This window comes from Tachypleus tridentatus, chromosome 1, assembly GCF_004210375.1.
Source record: "Tachypleus tridentatus isolate NWPU-2018 chromosome 1, ASM421037v1, whole genome shotgun sequence".
Taxonomy (NCBI): Eukaryota; Metazoa; Arthropoda; class Merostomata; order Xiphosura; family Limulidae; genus Tachypleus; species Tachypleus tridentatus.
Window position 1 is genome coordinate 179665794 of NC_134825.1, and position 21710 is coordinate 179687503.

At 36.3% G+C, this 21710-nt stretch overlaps 1 protein-coding gene and 1 long non-coding RNA gene across 6 annotated transcripts in view; one reads left to right on the forward strand and one right to left on the reverse strand.

Annotated features, from left to right (window-relative positions):
* Positions 1 to 21710, reverse strand: part of LOC143231689 (anoctamin-9-like) — a 368893-nt gene that overhangs the window by 288267 nt on the left and 58916 nt on the right. The gene's annotated exons all lie outside the window — the stretch shown is intronic.
* LOC143231704 (uncharacterized) overlaps positions 1 to 21710 on the forward strand; it is a 390747-nt gene that overhangs the window by 261666 nt on the left and 107371 nt on the right. The window lies entirely within an intron of this gene.

The window sequence follows — 21710 nt, forward strand, 5'->3', positions numbered from 1 at the left end:
GAAACAGACCATGAAATTGATGACCGACGTTACTGAAACAGCCATTGAAACATCGTGAGATTGAACAACACTGCAAACCGTTAGTGAAACCGAAGACCAAGGTGTTGATAAAGTTAGTAAAACTGAAAGACTGTTACAGTCATTGAAAGTCTGACACTACTTCAACAGCCATTGAAAGTGAAGGTCAACACTGTATAAACATCTGAGATTGACAGACATTGAAATTGAAGACCAACAAGGTGTTGATAAAGTTGTTGAGACAGTCAGTGAAATTAAAGGACCAACAGTGTTGAAACAGCCAATAAAAGTGAAGACCAACGGTGCACAAGCGAACAGTAAACTTAACGACCAACAGTGTTGAAACTGCCAGTGAAACTTCAGACCAATAGTTTAGAAACATACAGTGATGTCAATGACCAACAGTGTGAAAACAGACAGTGAAATTGAAGACTTAAACTGGTGAGAAATTCAGTGATATTGAAGATCAACACCGTGAACTTGATGACTCACTCTATTGAAAGAGTAATTCAAAGTGAAATCCAGTTGTGTTATAAGAGAAACTGTTGAAATACGCAGTCAAGTTAAAGACTATCATTGTTCAAAACAGATATTGAAACAACTGAAAATCAGCACTGCTGAAGCTGACCGTGAAATTGATGATCTTCGCTGTTAAAAGTGGAGTGAAACTGAAGAACAGTTTTGAAACAGACCATGAAATTGATGACCGACGTTACTGAAACAGCCATTGAAACATCGTGAGATTGAACAACACTGCAAACCGTCAGTGAAACCGAAGACCAAGGTGTTGATAAAGTTAGTAAAACTGAAGACGTACTCTGTCTAGACAGACATTGAAATTGAAGACCAACAGTGTTGAGACAGTCAGTGAAAGTAAAGGCCAATAGTGTTGAAACAGCCAATAAAAGTGAAGACCAACGGTGTACAAGCGAACAGTAAACTTAACGACCAACAGTGTTGAAACTGCCAGTGAAACTTCAGACCAATAGTTTAGAAACATACAGTGATGTCAATGACCAACAGTGTGAAAACAGACAGTGAAATTGAAGACTTAAACTGGTGAGAAATTCAGTGATATTGAAGATCAACACCGTGAACTTGATGACTCACTCTATTGAAAGAGTAATTCAAAGTGAAATCCAGTTGTGTTATAAGAGACACTGTTGAAATACGCAGTCAAGTTAAAGACTATCATTGTTCAAAACAGATATTGAAACAACTGAAAATCAGCACTGCTGAAGCTGACCGTGAAATTGATGATCTTCGCTGTTAAAATTGGAGTGAAACTGAAGAACAGTTTTGAAACAGACCATGAAATTGATGACCGACGTTACTGAAACAGCCATTGAAACATCGTGAGATTGAACAACACTGCAAACCGTTAGTGAAACCGAAGACCAAGGTGTTGATAAAGTTAGTAAAACTGAAGACGTACTCTGTCTAGACAGACATTGAAATTGAAGACCAACAGTGTTGAGACAGTCAGTGAAAGTAAAGGCCAATAGTGTTGAAAGAGCTAATAAAAGTGAAGACCAACGGTGTACAAGCGAACAGTAAACTTAACGACCAACAGTGTTGAAACTGCCAGTGAAACTTCAGACCAATAGTTTAGAAACATACAGTGATGTCAATGACCAACAGTGTGAAAACAGACAGTGAAATTGAAGTCTTGAACTGGTGAGAAATTCAGTGATATTGAAGATCAACACCGTGAACTTGATGACTCACTCTATTGAAAGAGTAATTCAAAGTGAAATCCAGTTGTGTTATAAGAGACACTGTTGAAATACGCACTCAAGTTAAAGACTATCATTGTTCAAAACAGATATTGAAACAACTGAAAATCAGCACTGCTGAAGCTGACCGTGAAATTGATGATCTTCGCTGTTAAAAGTGGAGTGAAACTGAAGAACAGTTTTGAAACAGACCATGAAATTGATGACCGACGTTACTGAAACAGCCATTGAAACATCGTGAGATTGAACAACACTGCAAACCGTCAGTGAAACCGAAGACCAAGGTGTTGATAAAGTTAGTAAAACTGAAGACGTACTCTGTCTAGACAGACATTGAAATTGAAGACCAACAGTGTTGAGACAGTCAGTGAAAGTAAAGGCCAATAGTGTTGAAACAGCCAATAAAAGTGAAGACCAACGGTGTACAAGCGAACAGTAAACTTAACGACCAACAGTGTTGAAACTGCCAGTGAAACTTCAGACCAATAGTTTAGAAATATATAGTGATGTCAATGTCCAACAGTGTGAAAACAGACAGTGAAATTTAAGTCTTGAACTGGTGAGAAATTCAGTGATATTGAAGATCAACACCGTGAACTTGATGACTCACTCTATTGAAAGAGTAATTCAAAGTGAAATCCAGTTGTGTTATAAGAGAAACTGTTGAAATACGCAGTCAAGTTAAAGACTATCATTGTTCAATAACAGATATTGAAACAACTGAAAATCAGCACTGCTGAAGCTGACCGTGAAATTGATGATCTTCGCTGTTAAAATTGGAGTGAAACTGAAGAACAGTTTTGAAACAGACCATGAAATTGATGACCGACGTTACTGAAACAGCCATTGAAACATCGTGAGATTGAACAACACTGCAAACCGTTAGTGAAACCGAAGACCAAGGTGTTGATAAAGTTAGTAAAACTGAAGACGTACTCTGTCTAGACAGACATTGAAATTGAAGACCAACAGTGTTGAGACAGTCAGTGAAAGTAAAGGCCAATAGTGTTGAAACAGCCAATAAAAGTGAAGACCAACGGTGTACAAGCGAACAGTAAACTTAACGACCAACAGTGTTGAAACTGCCAGTGAAACTTCAGACCAATAGTTTAGAAACATACAGTGATGTCAATGACCAACAGTGTGAAAACAGACAGTGAAATTGAAGACTTAAACTGGTGAGAAATTCAGTGATATTGAAGATCAACACCGTGAACTTGATGACTCACTCTATTGAAAGAGTAATTCAAAGTGAAATCCAGTTGTGTTATAAGAGAAACTGTTGAAATACGCAGTCAAGTTAAAGACTATCATTGTTCAAAACAGATATTGAAACAACTGAAAATCAGCACTGCTGAAGCTGACCGTGAAATTGATGATCTTCGCTGTTAAAAGTGGAGTGAAACTGAAGAACAGTTTTGAAACAGACCATGAAATTGATGACCGACGTTACTGAAACAGCCATTGAAACATCGTGAGATTGAACAACACTGCAAACCGTTAGTGAAACCGAAGACCAAGGTGTTGATAAAGTTAGTAAAACTGAAGACGTTGACTGTTGAGACAGTCATTGAAAGTGACAGACAGTTTTGAAACAGACCATGAAATTGATGACCGACACTACTACAACAGCCATTGAAAGTGAAGGTCAACACTGTATAAACATCGTGAGATTGAACAACGCTGCAAACCGTTTGTGAAACCGAAGACCAAGGTGTTGATAAAGTTAGTAAAACTGAAGACGTTGACTGTTGAGACAGTCATTGAAAGTGAAGACCAACACTGTTGAGGCATTGTGAAATTGAACAAAACTGTGCAAACCGTCAGTGAAACCGAAGACCAAGGTGTTGATAAAGTTAGTAAAACTGAAGACGTACTCTGTCTAGACAGACATTGAAATTGAAGACCAACAGTGTTGAGACAGTCAGTGAAAGTAAAGGCCAATAGTGTTGAAACAGCCAATAAAAGTGAAGACCAACGGTGTACAAGCGAACAGTAAACTTAACGACCAACAGTGTTGAAACTGCCAGTGAAACTTCAGACCAATAGTTTAGAAACATACAGTGATGTCAATGACCAACAGTGTGAAAACAGACAGTGAAATTGAAGACTTAAACTGGTGAGAAATTCAGTGATATTGAAGATCAACACCGTGAACTTGATGACTCACTCTATTGAAAGAGTAATTCAAAGTGAAATCCAGTTGTGTTATAAGAGAAACTGTTGAAATACGCAGTCAAGTTAAAGACTATCATTGTTCAAAACAGATATTGAAACAACTGAAAATCAGCACTGCTGAAGCTGACCGTGAAATTGATGATCTTCGCTGTTAAAAGTGGAGTGAAACTGAAGAACAGTTTTGAAACAGACCATGAAATTGATGACCGACGTTACTGAAACAGCCATTGAAACATCGTGAGATTGAACAACACTGCAAACCGTCAGTGAAACCGAAGACCAAGGTGTTGATAAAGTTAGTAAAACTGAAGACGTACTCTGTCTAGACAGACATTGAAATTGAAGACCAACAGTGTTGAGACAGTCAGTGAAAGTAAAGGCCAATAGTGTTGAAACAGCCAATAAAAGTGAAGACCAACGGTGTACAAGCGAACAGTAAACTTAACGACCAACAGTGTTGAAACTGCCAGTGAAACTTCAGACCAATAGTTTAGAAACATACAGTGATGTCAATGACCAACAGTGTGAAAACAGACAGTGAAATTGAAGACTTAAACTGGTGAGAAATTCAGTGATATTGAAGATCAACACCGTGAACTTGATGACTCACTCTATTGAAAGAGTAATTCAAAGTGAAATCCAGTTGTGTTATAAGAGACACTGTTGAAATACGCACTCAAGTTAAAGACTATCATTGTTCAAAACAGATATTGAAACAACTGAAAATCAGCACTGCTGAAGCTGACCGTGAAATTGATGATCTTCGCTGGAGTGAAACTGAAGAACAGTTTTGAAACAGACCATGAAATTGATGACCGACGTTACTGAAACAGCCAGAAACATCGTGAGATTGAACAACACTGCAAACCGTTAGTGAAACCGAAGACCATGATAAAGTTGTAAAATGAAGACCGACGTTGAGACACTGAAACAGACCCATTGAAACATCGTGAGATTGAACAACGCTGCAAACCGTTAGTGAAACCGAAGACCAAGGTGTTGATAAAGTTAGTAAAACTGAAGACGTACTCTGTCTAGACAGACATTGAAATTGAAGACCAACAGTGTTGAGACAGTCAGTGAAAGTAAAGGCCAATAGTGTTGAAACAGCCAATAAAAGTGAAGACCAACGGTGTACAAGCGAACAGTAAACTTAACGACCAACAGTGTTGAAACTGCCAGTGAAACTTCAGACCAATAGTTTAGAAACATACAGTGATGTCAATGACCAACAGTGTGAATACAGACAGTGAAATTGAAGACTTGAACTGGTGAGAAATTCAGTGATATTGAAGATCAACACCGTGAACTTGATGACTCACTCTATTGAAAGAGTAATTCAAAGTGAAATCCAGTTGTGTTATAAGAGACACTGTTGAAATACGCAGTCAAGTTAAAGACTATCATTGTTCAAAACAGATATTGAAACAACTGAAAATCAGCACTGCTGAAGCTGACCGTGAAATTGATGATCTTCGCTGTTAAAAGTGGAGTGAAACTGAAGAACAGTTTTGAAACAGACCATGAAATTGATGACCGACGTTACTGAAACAGCCATTGAAACATCGTGAGATTGAACAACACTGCAAACCGTCAGTGAAACCGAAGACCAAGGTGTTGATGTTGATAAAGTTAGTAAAATTGAAGACGTTGACCAACTGTTGAGACAGTCATTGAAAGTGAACACCAACAGTTTTGAAACAGACCAGTGAAATTGATGACCGAAACTACTGCAACAGCCATTGAAAGTGAAGGTCAACACTTGAAACATCGTGAGATTGAACAACACTGCAAACCGTCAGTGAAACCGAAGACCAAGGTGTTGATAAAGTTAGTAAAACTGAAGACGTACTCTGTCTAGACAGACATTGAAATTGAAGACCAACAGTGTTGAGACAGTCAGTGAAAGTAAAGGCCAATAGTGTTGAAACAGCCAATAAAAGTGAAGACCAACGGTGTACAAGCGAACAGTAAACTTAACGACCAACAGTGTTGAAACTGCCAGTGAAACTTCAGACCAATAGTTTAGAAACATACAGTGATGTCAATGACCAACAGTGTGAAAACAGACAGTGAAATTGAAGACTTAAACTGGTGAGAAATTCAGTGATATTGAAGATCAACACCGTGAACTTGATGACTCACTCTATTGAAAGAGTAATTCAAAGTGAAATCCAGTTGTGTTATAAGAGACACTGTTGAAATACGCACTCAAGTTAAAGACTATCATTGTTCAAAACAGATATTGAAACAACTGAAAATCAGCACTGCTGAAGCTGACCGTGAAATTGATGATCTTCACTGTTAAAAGTGGAGTGAAACTGAAGAACAGTTTTGAAACAGACCATGAAATTGATGACCGACGTTACTGAAACAGCCATTGAAACATCGTGAGATTGAACAACACTGCAAACCGTCAGTGAAACCGAAGACCAAGGTGTTGATAAAGTTAGTAAAACTGAAGACGTACTCTGTCTAGACAGACATTGAAATTGAAGACCAACAGTGTTGAGACAGTCAGTGAAAGTAAAGGCCAATAGTGTTGAAACAGCCAATAAAAGTGAAGACCAACGGTGTACAAGCGAACAGTAAACTTAACGACCAACAGTGTTGAAACTGCCAGTGAAACTTCAGACCAATAGTTTAGAAACATACAGTGATGTCAATGACCAACAGTGTGAAAACAGACAGTGAAATTGAAGACTTAAACTGGTGAGAAATTCAGTGATATTGAAGATCAACACCGTGAACTTGATGACTCACTCTATTGAAAGAGTAATTCAAAGTGAAATCCAGTTGTGTTATAAGAGAAACTGTTGAAATACGCAGTCAAGTTAAAGACTATCATTGTTCAAAAACAGATATTGAAACAACTGAAAATCAGCACTGCTGAAGCTGACCGTGAAATTGATGATTTTCGCTGTTAAAAGTGGAGTGAAACTGAAGAACAGTTTTGAAACAGACCATGAAATTGATGACCGACGTTACTGAAACAGCCATTGAAACATCGTGAGATTGAACAACACTGCAAACCGTCAGTGAAACCGAAGACCAAGGTGTTGATAAAGTTAGTAAAACTGAAGACGTACTCTGTCTAGACAGACATTGAAATTGAAGACCAACAGTGTTGAGACAGTCAGTGAAAGTAAAGGCCAATAGTGTTGAAACAGCCAATAAAAGTGAAGACCAACGGTGTACAAGCGAACAGTAAACTTAACGACCAACAGTGTTGAAACTGCCAGTGAAACTTCAGACCAATAGTTTAGAAACATACAGTGATGTCAATGACCAACAGTGTGAAAACAGACAGTGAAATTGAAGACTTAAACTGGTGAGAAATTCAGTGATATTGAAGATCAACACCGTGAACTTGATGACTCACTCTATTGAAAGAGTAATTCAAAGTGAAATCCAGTTGTGTTATAAGAGAAACTGTTGAAATACGCAGTCAAGTTAAAGACTATCATTGTTCAAAAACAGATATTGAAACAACTGAAAATCAGCACTGCTGAAGCTGACCGTGAAATTGATGATCTTCGCTGTTAAAAGTGGAGTGAAACTGAAGAACAGTTTTGAAACAGACCATGAAATTGATGACCGACGTTACTGAAACAGCCATTGAAACATCGTGAGATTGAACAACACTGCAAACCGTTAGTGAAACCGAAGACCAAGGTGTTGATAAAGTTAGTAAAACTGAAGACGTTGACTGTTGAGACAGTCATTGAAAGTGAACACCAACAGTTTTGAAACAGACCATGAAATTGATGACCGACACTACTTCAACAGCCATTTAAAGTGAAGACCAACACTGTTGAAGTCATAGTGAACATTGAACAATTGAACTGTGCAAACCATCAGTGAAACCGAAGACCAAGGTGTTGATAAAGTTAGTAAAACTGAAGACGTACTCTGTCTAGACAGACATTGAAATTGAAGACCAACAGTGTTGAGACAGTCAGTGAAAGTAAAGGCCAATAGTGTTGAAACAGCCAATAAAAGTGAAGACCAACGGTGTACAAGCGAACAGTAAACTTAACGACCAACAGTGTTGAAACTGCCAGTGAAACTTCAGACCAATAGTTTAGAAACATACAGTGATGTCAATGACCAACAGTGTGAAAACAGACAGTGAAATTGAAGACTTAAACTGGTGAGAAATTCAGTGATATTGAAGATCAACACCGTGAACTTGATGACTCACTCTATTGAAAGAGTAATTCAAAGTGAAATCCAGTTGTGTTATAAGAGACACTGTTGAAATACGCAGTCAAGTTAAAGACTATCATTGTTCAAAAACAGATATTGAAACAACTGAAAATCAGCACTGCTGAAGCTGACCGTGAAATTGATGATCTTCGCTGTTAAAAGTGGAGTGAAACTGAAGAACAGTTTTGAAACAGACCATGAAATTGATGACCGACGTTACTGAAACAGCCATTGAAACATCGTGAGATTGAACAACACTGCAAACCGTCAGTGAAACCGAAGACCAAGGTGTTGATAAAGTTAGTAAAACTGAAGACGTTGACTGTCTAGACAGACATTGAAAGTGAACACCAGTGTTGAGACAGTTTGAAACAGACCATGAAATTGATGACCGAAACTACTGCAACAGCCATTGAAAGTGAAGGCCAACACTGTATAAACATCGTGAGATTGAACAACGCTGCAAACCGTTAGTGAAACCGAAGACCAAGGTGTTGATAAAGTTAGTAAAACTGAAGACGTTGACTGTTGAGACAGTCATTAAAAGTGAAGACCAACACTGTTGAGGCATTGTGAAATTAAACAAAACTGTGCAAACCGTCAGTGAAACCGAAGACCAAGGTGTTGATAAAGTTAGTAAAACTGAAGACGTACTCTGTCTAGACAGACATTGAAATTGAAGACCAACAGTGTTGAGACAGTCAGTGAAAGTAAAGGCCAATAGTGTTGAAACAGCCAATAAAAGTGAAGACCAACGGTGTACAAGCGAACAGTAAACTTAACGACCAACAGTGTTGAAACTGCCAGTGAAACTTCAGACCAATAGTTTAGAAACATACAGTGATGTCAATGACCAACAGTGTGAAAACAGACAGTGAAATTGAAGACTTAAACTGGTGAGAAATTCAGTGATATTGAAGATCAACACCGTGAACTTGATGACTCACTCTATTGAAAGAGTAATTCAAAGTGAAATCCAGTTGTGTTATAAGAGAACACTGTTGAAATACGCAGTCAAGTTAAAGACTATCATTGTTCAAAAACAGATATTGAAACAACTGAAAATCAGCACTGCTGAAGCTGACCGTGAAATTGATGATCTTCGCTGTTAAAAGTGGAGTGAAACTGAAGAACAGTTTTGAAACAGACCATGAAATTGATGACCGACGTTACTGAAACAGCCATTGAAACATCGTGAGATTGAACAACACTGCAAACCGTGAGTGAAACCGAAGACCAAGGTGTTGATAAAGTTAGTAAAACTGAAGACGTTGACTGTTGAGACAGTCATTGAAAGTGAACACCAACAGTTTTGAAACAGACCATGAAATTGATGACCGACACTACTACAACAGCCATTGAAAGTGAAGACCAACACTGTTGAAGCATAGTGAAATTGAACAAAACTGTGCAAACCGTCAGTGAAACCGAAGACCAAGGTGTTGATAAAGTTAGTAAAACTGAAGACGTACTCTGTCTAGACAGACATTGAAATTGAAGACCAACAGTGTTGAGACAGTCAGTGAAAGTAAAGGCCAATAGTGTTGAAACAGCCAATAAAAGTGAAGACCAACGGTGTACAAGCGAACAGTAAACTTAACGACCAACAGTGTTGAAACTGCCAGTGAAACTTCAGACCAATAGTTTAGAAACATACAGTGATGTCAATGACCAACAGTGTGAAAACAGACAGTGAAATTGAAGACTTAAACTGGTGAGAAATTCAGTGATATTGAAGATCAACACCGTGAACTTGATGACTCACTCTATTGAAAGAGTAATTCAAAGTGAAATCCAGTTGTGTTATAAGAGACACTGTTGAAATACGCACTCAAGTTAAAGACTATCATTGTTCAAAAACAGATATTGAAACAACTGAAAATCAGCACTGCTGAAGCTGACCGTGAAATTGATGATCTTCGCTGTTAAAAGTGGAGTGAAACTGAAGAACAGTTTTGAAACAGACCATGAAATTGATGACCGACGTTACTGAAACAGCCATTGAAACATCGTGAGATTGAACAACACTGCAAACCGTTAGTGAAACCGAAGACCAAAGTGTTGATAAAGTTAGTAAAACTGAAGACGTTGACTGTTGAGACAGTCATTGAAAGTGAACACAAACAGTTTTGAAACAGACCATGAAATTGATGACCGACACTACTACAACAGCCATTGAAAGTGAAGGTCAACACTGTATAAACATCGTGAGATTGAACAACGCTGCAAACCGTTTGTGAAACCGAAGACCAAGGTGTTAAAAGTTAGTGAAACTGAAGACGTTGATTGTTGAGACAGTCATTGAAAGTGAAGAACAATAGTGTTGAAGCACAGTGAAATTAAAGAACAAAACTGTGCAAACAGTCAGTGAAACCGAAGAACAAGGTGTTGATAAAGTTAGCTAAAGATGAAGACCAACTCTGTCTAGACAGACATTGAAACTGAGACCAACAGTGTTGAAACAGACATTGAAAGTGAAGGCCAATAGTGTTGAAACAGCCAATAAAAGTGAAGACCAACGGTGTACAAGCGAACAGTGAACTTAACAACCAACAGTGTTGAAACTGTTAGTGAAACTTCAAACCAATAGTTTAGAAACATACAGTGATGTCAATGACCAACAGTGTGAAAACAGACAGTGAAATTGAAGACTTAAACTGGTGAGAAATTCAGTGATATTGAAGATCAACCCCGTGAACTTGATGACTCACTCTATTGAAAGAGTAATTCAAAGTGAAATCAAGTTGTGTTATAAGAGAAACTGTTGAAATACGCACTCAAGTTAAAGACTCATTGTTCAAAAACAGATATTGAAACAACTAAAAATCAGCACTGCTGAAGCTAACCGTGAAATTGATGATCTTCACTGTTTAAAGTGGAGTGAAACTGAAGAACAGTTTTGAAACAGACCATGAAATTGATGACCGACGTTGCTGAAACAGCCATTGAAACATCGTGAGATTGAACACACTGCAAACCGTTAGTGACACCGAAGACCAATGTGTTGATAAAATTAGTAAAACTGAAGACTTTGACTGTTGAGACAGTCATTAATAGTGCACACCAACAGTTTTCAAACAGACCATGAAATTGATGACCGAAACCACTGCAAGAGCCATTCAAAGTGAAGGCCAACACTGTATAAACATCGTGAGATTGAACAACGCTGCAAACCGTTTGTGAAACCGAAGACCAAGGTGTTGATAAAGTTAGAAAAACTGAAGACGTTGACTGTTGAGACAGTCATTGAAAGTGAACACAAACAGGTTTGAAACAGACCATGAAATTGATGACCGACACTACTACAACAGCCATTGAAAGTGAAGACCAACACTGTTGAAACATAGTGAGATTGAACAACACAATGCAAACCATTAGTAAAACCGAACACCCGGGTGTTGATAAAGTGAGTAAAATTGAAGACGTTCACTGTTGAGACAGTCATTGAAAGTGAACACCAACAGTTTTGAAACAGACCATGAAATTGATGACCGACACTACTACAACAGCCATTTAAAGTGAAGACAACACTGTTGAAGCAGTGAAATTGAACAAAACTGTGCAAACAGTCAGTGAAACCGAAGACCAAGGTGTTGATAAAGTTAGTAAAACTGAAGACGTACTCTGTCTAGACAGACATTGAAATTGAAGACCAACAGTGTTGAGACAGTCAGTGAAAGTAAAGGCCAATAGTGTTGAAACAGCCAATAAAAGTGAAGACCAACGGTGTACAAGCGAACAGTAAACTTAACGACCAACAGTGTTGAAACTGCCAGTGAAACTTCAGACCAATAGTTTAGAAACATACAGTGATGTCAATGACCAACAGTGTGAAAACAGACAGTGAAATTGAAGACTTAAACTGGTGAGAAATTCAGTGATATTGAAGATCAACACCGTGAACTTGATGACTCACTCTATTGAAAGAGTAATTCAAAGTGAAAACCAGTTGTGTTATAAGAGACACTGTTGAAATACACAGTCAAGTTAAAGACTAACATTGTTCAAAAAAAAGATATTGAAAGAACTGAAAATCAACACTGCTGAAGCTAACCATGAAATTGAAGATATCTACTGTTAAAAGTGGAGTGAAAGTCAAGAACAGTTTTGAAACAGACCATCAAATTTATGACCGACACTACTGAATCACCCATCGAAAGTGAAGACCAACACTGTTGAAACATCATGAGGTTGAACCACACTAGAAACCGTTAGTGAAACTGAAGACCAATAATGTTGATAAAGTCAGTAAAACTGAAGACGTACTTTGTTGAAACATGCAGTGCAAGTGAAGAACGACACTGTTGACATATACCGTCAAATGGATGCCCAGTATTGTTAAATTATAGTGAAAGTGAAAATCAACATTGTTGAAGGAAACTAATATTACGACTACACTGTTGAAACAGAGTGAAGTTGAAGACCATTATTATTTAAAAACACTGTGAAACAGAAGAACTATATTGTTCAAACAGACAGTGAAAGTGAACACTGAAATTGTGAAAACTGATTTTAATTCACGAACAACATAGTTGAATGAGAAGCTGAAGTGGAGACGGACATTGAAAGTAAAAACAGCACTGCTCAAACTGACTGTGAAATTGTGAAATTGAAGATCTCCATTCTTTTCCATTCTTTAAACATTCAGTTCAAGTGAAGAACAACTGTTTTGAAACACCGTGAAAATGAAAACCGACACAACTGAAACAATCATTGAAAATGAAGGGCAACACTGTTGAAACACAGTGAGATTGACCAACCCTGTGAAAACCGTAAGTGAAAACAAAGATCAATAGTGATGATAATGTTAGTAAAATTAAAGGCGTACACTTTTCAAACATGCAGTTGAAGTGAAGACCAACATTGCTGACACATATCGTGATATTGAAGACCAGTAATGTTAAATTATAGTGAAAGTTAAGATCAACAGTCTTAAAGAAGACTGAAAATTAAGACTACACTATTGAAAGTGAAAGTGAAGACTATAAGTATTGAAACACACAGTGAAACAGAAAAACAATAGTGTTGAAATAGACATTGAATTTGATTAGCAACAGTTTTGAAAGTGAAGACCAGTATTGTGAAAACAGTTGAATTCAGGACCAACACTGTTGAAAGAGAAGTTGAAGTGAAGACCAAAAATGTGAAAAATACAGTGAAACTGAACACCAATGTAGAGTAAATGTGAAGACAAATACTGTTGAAAAAGACAGTCAAATTAAAGACAAATACTGTTGAAAAAGACTGTCAAATTAAAGACCAACGTTGTTTAAACAGACAGAGAAACTGGAAACCAACACCATTGAAACAATGATTGAAATTGAACACCAGCAGTGTTAACCTATAGTGAAAATGAGATCAATACTGTTGAAACAGAGAATGAAATTGAAAACACTTAGTGTTGAAACTGACAGTGAAATGGAGGAACAAGTATTGAAACAGCCAGTGAAAGAGAAGACCAACAGTGTGAAAACAGTCAGTTAAAGTAAACATCAAAAGTTATGATGGAGACAGTGAAATTGAAGACCAACACTGTTGAAACAGTCATTGAAACTGTAGACCAATAATTTTAAAACTGTAAGTTAAATTTAATACCAGTAATGTTGAAACACCGTGTAAAAAACAGATGACCAGTTGAGTTGAAACAGAATGTGAATTTGAAGACCAACAATACTGACACACTCAGGGAAAGTGTTGATCAACAATGTGAAAACAGTCAGTGGAAGTGAGCAGGAATAGTGTGAAAATAGAATTGATGTGAATACCATCAGTGTTGAAACAGACATTGACATTGAACAACAATAGGGTTGAAAGAGACAGTGAAATGGAAGAAAACAGTGTTATAACACAGTTAAATTGAAGGCCAACAGTGTTACAACTGTTAGAAGAAGTTAAAATCAGTAGTGTTGAAATAGAAGTAAATGAGAAGACCAACGGTGTGACAACAGACAGTGAAACTGAAGACCAACAGTGTTGGAACAGTCAGTGATAGTGAATACCATTAGTGTAGATACAATTAGTGGAATTGAAGACCAATAATGTTGAAACAGACGTGAAAGTGAAGACCAACAGTGTGAAAACAGTCAGTGAAACTAAACACCAATTGTGTTGAAACAGTAGTGAAAGTGAAGACCAAGAGTCTGCAGACTGACAGTAAAACTAAAAACCAGTAGTATTAAAATTTCAAATTAAACACCAACAGTGCTGAAAGAGTCCATGAAAGTGAAGACCAATATTGTTGAAACAGACAGTAAAAGTGTAGTCGTACAGTGTAAAAACAGTGAACACCAATAGTACTGAAACATACAGTGAAATTCAAGACCAACGGTGTTGAACAGTTAGTGAAAGTTAAGTCGAACATCGGGAAAACAGACATTGAAACTGAAACAAAGTTGTGTTGAAACACAAGTGGAAATGAGAACCAACAGTGTGAAAACAGACAGTGAAACTGAAGCTACTAAGTGTTTGAGCAGACAGTGAAATTGAAGACCAACAGTGTTGATACAGTCAGTGAAACTGAACATCAATGATGTTGAAAAAGAGGTGAAAGGTAAGACCAAGAGAGTACAGACAGACTCTAAAATCAAAACCAGTATAACGAAACACCAGTGAAATTGAACACCAGCAGTGTTGGAAAAGTCCGTGAAAGTGAAAACCAATATTGTTGAAAAAAGGGTGAAATTTAAGTCCATTAGTATTAAAACGTCAGCGAAATTGATTACCAACAGTGTTTAAACAGACAGTGGAATTGAAGACCATTAGTGTTAAAACAGTGAATTTAATTTCAAGACCAATAGTGTTGAAAGAGAAGTTAAATGAAGACCAACAGTGTTGAAACAGATGTGATAGTAAAGATCAATAATGTGGAAACAGACAGAAAAACTGAAGATCAGTGCTATTGAAACACAGTGAAATTGAATACCAACAGTGTTGAAACAGCCAGTGAAACTGCAGACAAATAGTGTTAAAACAGACATTAAGCACGATGAACAACAGGGTTGAAACAGCCTATGAAAGTGAAGACCAACGGTGTGAAAACAGTAAGTGAAAGTCAACACCAATAGTATTGAAACAGACAGTGAAATTGAAAACCAACAGTGTTGGAAGAGACAGTGAAAGTGAAGACCAATAGTGTGAAAAGAGTCAGTGAAATTTGAGATCAATAGTGTTGTAACAGAAATGAAAGTAATAACCAACAGTGTGAAGACAGACAGTGAAATTGAAGACATTGAAATTGAGACCAATAGTGTTAAAGCAGACAGTGAAATTTAAGACAAACGGTGTTTACACAGTCAGTGAAACTGAAGACTAACAGTGTTGAAGCATGAGTGAAAATGAAGACCAACAGTGTAAAAACTGACAGTAAAACTGTAGACCAGAATTATTGAAACAGACAATAAACTTGAAGACCAACAGTATTGAAACTGCTGACCAGTAGTGTGAAAACAGACTGTGAAGTTCAATACCAACAGTGTTGAAAGAGTCAGTGAAAGTGATGACCAATAGTGTTAAACAAGCAGTGAAACTGAAGACCAACAGTGTTGAAACGAAGTGAAAATGAAGACCAATTGTGTTGAATCTGTCAGTGAAATTGAAGATCAACAGTATTGGAAGAGTCAGTGAAAGTAAAGACGAACATTTTAAAAACAGTTAGTGGAATTGAAGACCATGATAGTGAGAACAGACAGTCAGACTAAAGAACAATATTGTTTAAACAGCTGTTGAAACTACACACCAGTACTGTTAAAACAGACTGTGAAGTTGAATACCAACAGTGTTGAAACAGTGAAGTTCAATTCAAGACCAATAGTGTTGAAAGAGAAGTTAAATGAAGACCAAAATTATGAAAACATATAGTGTAACTGAAGACCAAGAGTGTTGAGACAGTCAGTGAAATGGAAGACCACCAGTGTTAAAGAGTCAGTGAAATTGAATACCAACAGTGTTGAAACAGCCAGTGAAACTGCAGACAAATAGTGTTAAACCAGTGAAGATGAAAACCAACAGTGTTGAAACAGTCAGTGAAGGTGAAAACCAATAGTGTTAAAACAGACATTAAACTTGATGAACAACAGGGTTGAAACAGCCTATGAAAGTGAAGACCAACAGTGTGAAACAGTAAGTGGAAGTCAACACCAAGTGTATTGAAACAGAGAGTGAACTTGAAAACCAACAGTGTTGCAACAGTTAGGGAAACTGATAAACAACAGTGTGAAAACAGTCAGTGAAATTCAAGACCGATAGTGTTGAAAAAAGTGAAGCTGAAAACCATCAGTATGAAAAATGACAGTGAAACTGAAGACCAGCAGTGTTTAAGCAGAGAGTTAAATTGAAAACCAACAGTGTTGGAAGAGACAATGAAAGTGAATACCAACAGTGTGCAAACAGACAGTGAAATTTAAGACATTGAAATTCAGGACCAATAGTGTTGAAGCAAACAGTGAAATTCAAGACAAACAGTGTTTACACAGTCAGTGAAACTGAAGACTAACAGTGTTGAAGCATGAGTGAAAATGAAGACCAACAGTGTACAAACTGACAGAAAAACTGTAGACCAGAATTATTGAAACAGACAGTAAACTTGAAGACCAACATTGTTCAAACAGCCGTTGAAACTGCAGACCAGTAGTGTTAAAAGGGACTGTGAAGTTGAATACCAAGAGTGTTGAAACACCGTGTGAAATTGATGACCAATTGAGTTGAAAAGTGTGAAAACAGTAAGTGAAAGTCAACACCAATAGTATTGAAACAGACAGTGAAATTGAAAACCAACAGTGTTGGAAGAGACAGTGAAAGTGAAGACCAACAGTGTGAAACGAGTCAGTAGAATTTGAGACCAATAGAGTTGTAACAGAAATGAAAGTAATAACCAACAGTGTGAAGACAGACAGTGAAATTGAAGACATTGAAATTCGAGACCAATAGTGTTAAAGCAGACAGTGAAATTTAAGACAAACGGTGTTTACACAGTCAGTGAAACTGAAGACTAACAGTGTTGATGCGTGAGTGAAAATGAAGACCAACAATGTAAAAACTGACAGTAAAACTGTAGACCAGAATTATTGAAACAGACTATAAACTTAAAGACCAACAGTATTGAAACTGCTGACCAGTAGTGTGAAAACAGACTGTGAAGTTCAATACCAACAGTGTTGAAAGAGTCAGTTAAAGTGATGACCAATAGTGTTAAACAAGCAGTGAAACTGAAGACCAATTGTGTTGAATCTGTCAGTAAAATTGAAGATCAACAGTTTTTGAAAAGTAAGTGAAAGTAAAGACGAACATTTTAAAAACAGTTAGTGGAACTGAAGACCATGAGCGTGAGAACAGACAGTCAAACTAAAGAACAATATTGTTTAAACACCGTAAAAGGGAAGACCAACAGTGTTTAAACAGCCGTTGAAACGACACACCAGTATTGTTAAAACAGACTGTGAAGTTGAATACCAACAGTGTTGAAACAGCCAATGAAAGTGAAGACCAACAGTATGAAAACAGTCAGTGAAAGTCAACACCAAGTGTGTTGAAATGGAAATGAAAGTAAAGACCAATAGCGTTGAATCTGACAGTGAATCTGAAGAGGAACAGTTTGAAAACAATTACTGAAAACGAATATTACCAGTGTGAAATCAGCCAGTGAAACTGCAGACCAATAGTGGTAAAACAGACTGTGAAGATGAATACCAACAGTGTTGGAACAGTCAGTCAAACTAAAGAACTATAATGTTGAAACAGACAGTAAAGTTGAAGGCCAACAGAGTTGAAACAGCCTACGAACATGAAGACCAATAGTGTGAAAACAGTCAGTGGAAGTTAACATCAATAGTCTTGAAATGGAAGTTAAAGTGAAAACCAAGATTGTGAAAAAAGACTGTAAAACTGTAGATCAGTTGTTTTCAAAATCTTAATTAAATTGCAGACGAGTGGTGTTAAAATGGTGAGTAAAGTGAAGACCAACACTAGTAATAGTCAGTGAAACCGAAAACCAATAGTATTCATGCAGACAGTGAAATTGAAGAACTACTCTTTTCAAACTTTCAGTTAAAGACCAACAATGCCGAAACAGACCGTGAAATTGATGACTTTATTGAAATAGTCATTGAAAGTGAAAACCAGTTGTGTTAAAAGAGACACAGTTGAAACACACAGTCAAGTTAAAGACCAACACTGTTCACAAACGGACATTGAAACTAAAAACCAGCACTGCTGAAACTGACTGAAATTGAAGATCTCCACTCTTTAAACATTCAGTGCAAGTGAAGAACAACTGTTTTGAAACACCGTGAAATTGAAGACCGACACTACTGAAACAATCATTGAAAGCGAAGAGCAACACTGTTGAAACACAGTGAGATTGACCAACCCTGTGAAAACCGTAAGTGAAACCAAAGATCAATAGTGATGATAATGTTAGTAAAATTGAAGGCGTACACTGTTGAAACATGCAGTTGAAGTAAAGACCAACATTGCTGACACATATCGTGAAATTGAAGACCAGTAATGTTAAACTATAGTGAAAGTTAAGATCAACAGTGTTGAAGCAGACTGAAAATTAAGACTACACTATTGAAAGTGAAATTGAAGACTATTAGTATTGAAACACACAGTGAAACAGAAAAACAACAGTGTTGAAACAGACATTGAATTTGATAACCAACAGTTTTGAAAGTGAAGACCAGTATTGTGAAAACAGTTGAATTCAGGACCAATACCGTTGAAAGAGAAGTTGAAGTGAAGACCAAAAGTGTGAAAAATACAGTGAAACTGAACACCAATGTAGAGTAAAAGTGAAGACAAATACTGTTGAAAAAGACAGTCAAATTAAAGACCAACGACGTTTAAACAGACAGTGAAACTGAAAACCAACACTATTGAAACAATGATTGAAATTGAACACCAGCAGTGTTAAACTATAGTGAAAATGAAGATCAACACTGTTGGAACAGATCGTAAGTGAAGAATACACTGTTGAAACAGAGAATGAAATTGAAAACACTTTGTGTTGAAACTGACAGTGAAATGGGGGAACAAGTATTGAAACAGCCAGTGAAAGTTAAAACCAACAGTGTGAGAACAGTGATTGAAACTGGGGACCAGTAGTGTTGAAAGAGAAGTGAAAGAGAAGACCAACAGTGTGAAAACAGTCAAAGTAAACATCAAAAGTTTGATTGATGCATGTTGTCTGTGAAGGACTGACTTTCATTGGTCAGAAATGGATGAACGTCGTGTTACGTCAGAGTGCCTGTGATACTTTCAGTGATGGTTTATTTCATCTTGCATCACAATATTTTATTTCCACATTATTGTTGCATAAGTGGAGTAACTGTTACATATGTATATATACCGTTGAATTTGTGCATTAAGATATTTCAAATGTTACATAGTTTTAAGTTTAAGATGATGAGTTGGATATGAAGATGAATCAAAAGTTCTGTAATCAAATCTCGTTCCTGAAGATGAACTTCAAAATAAGCAGAAGATTAACATGTTTATAGTGAATTGACTCCGTGGGTCTTTTGTTAATAACAAGAACAGAGATCCCAGTGTTTCATCTAAACGAATCACTTAAATAAGAGCTTAAAAATCAGCTAAAGTTTGATTCATACTTTTTTAAATTTTATATGAATAGTTACTTTTTTCATCATTCAAAACTGCGATACTAAAGTACAATGAGCTGACAATTCTGGTCCTTTAAAAGTACTTTGTTTTATATTAAACTTAATAGTTCTTTGGTACTATGTTTGCTGCTTTGCAGAAAACTTAACAATAAACACTTTATTTCGTAGAAGAAAAGTTAACAATACCGATTCCTTATGAAACCTTTTTTTTGTTCCATATTAAAGGTTAACAATATCGATTTCTTAGGAATCATTTTTCATTCCAAAGAGAAAGTTAACAATACTAGTTCCTAAGGAAACCTCTTTGTTGTTCCATAGAGAAAGTTAACAACACTGATCCCGTGGAAAATCTTTATTGATGTTCCATAAAAAAGGTTAACAATACCGATTTCTCAGAAAACACTTTGTCATTCCATAGTTAACAATACCGATTCCTTAGGAAACCAATTTGTTGTTCCATAGAAAAAGTTAACAATACCGATTCCCTGATAAAGATTTTTGTCTCATAGAAAAAGTTAACAATACCGATTCCCTGATAAAGATTTTTGTCTCATAGAAAAAGCTAACAATAGTGATTTCTTAGGAAATATTTTTGTTGTTCCATAGAAAAACTTAAGATACCGATTCCTTAGGTAAATCGTTTGTCATTCTGTAGAAAAAGTTAACAATACTGATTCCCTAGGAAGCCTCTTTGTTGTTCTTTAGAAAACATTAGCAACACTGATTTTTAGGAAACCTATTTCGTTATTCCATGAGAAACGTTAACAATTCTGATTCCGAGAAAACATTTTTTTGTTTTATAGAAAAACTTAACAATATTAATTCCTTGTAAAATCTTTTTGTAATTCCACAGAAAAAGTTAACAATACTGATTCTTTAGGAAACCTTTGTTGTTCTATAGAAAACATTAACAACACTGATTCCTTACAAAATCTCTTGTCATTTCAAAGAAGAATTTAAAAATACTGATTATTTAGGAACCACAGTTGAAAATTTTTACACACACACACATGAGAGCAAAAATAAAAAAAAATTCACGTCAACAAATTATGCCGAAAACTCATGTTTTTGCAGTTGAAACAAATGTAATTAATGGGGATAAAGTTTCTAATTTTTGTATAAAGGTTACACATTGCGGAAGCGATGTAGACACTCAACGTACGTGATGCTGTATATAGTATGGCTGGATGATGTTTCACTGTTATTTATACATAGCTGGTAACTTATTTGAATACTTTGTTACGGGTTCAAATGCTCACTGTCCCTGTAAACCGCGGTGTTGTACGATGTACTACTAAAGTTAAGATTTTATATGTTAGAGTATCTTAGGGCATTAAAACGTTTATTTTTTAAAACTATTATAATCTGTCTTATATGTTTATTTATAATCAGTTCTTTTGTCACTCTTTTATGGCTATCTCTATTATTACTGTTTTAATGTGTTTTTGTTTTTCAAGCCACAGATTTAAATTCGATTTATTCAAGTTTTAACGGTTTAATACTGAAATCAGTTATTCGAAGACAAACTACATTGTTCTGACTAAAATAACAGATTTTGTTTTTTCTTTAAAAACTTGTAATTCCTGATTATTTTCATTTGAGTATATGCTGAAGAGTGCATGAAATTAAATTCTTTATGGAAAGAAAAATAGTTCAATATTTCTGTCATTTTCGTGCATTTATTTCAACACCTAATGCACATTAACTTTATCGTGTTCCCTATTTTAATATGTACTTGACTTCTAATACTGTTAATTTTTATGAAAGCTTAGAATCTTTAATTCCGTGTTCAATGTTCTACCTAAGAATTTAAACAAAGTATTTGAGAGGATTCTTTTAACCCATTGATATAATTACAATCTGGTTACCGTTTTAATTGCGACCACCAATCTATCCTTTCTAAACGTAAGAAGTATCGAACACACAATTCACAGAAAGGTTTTATGTTATT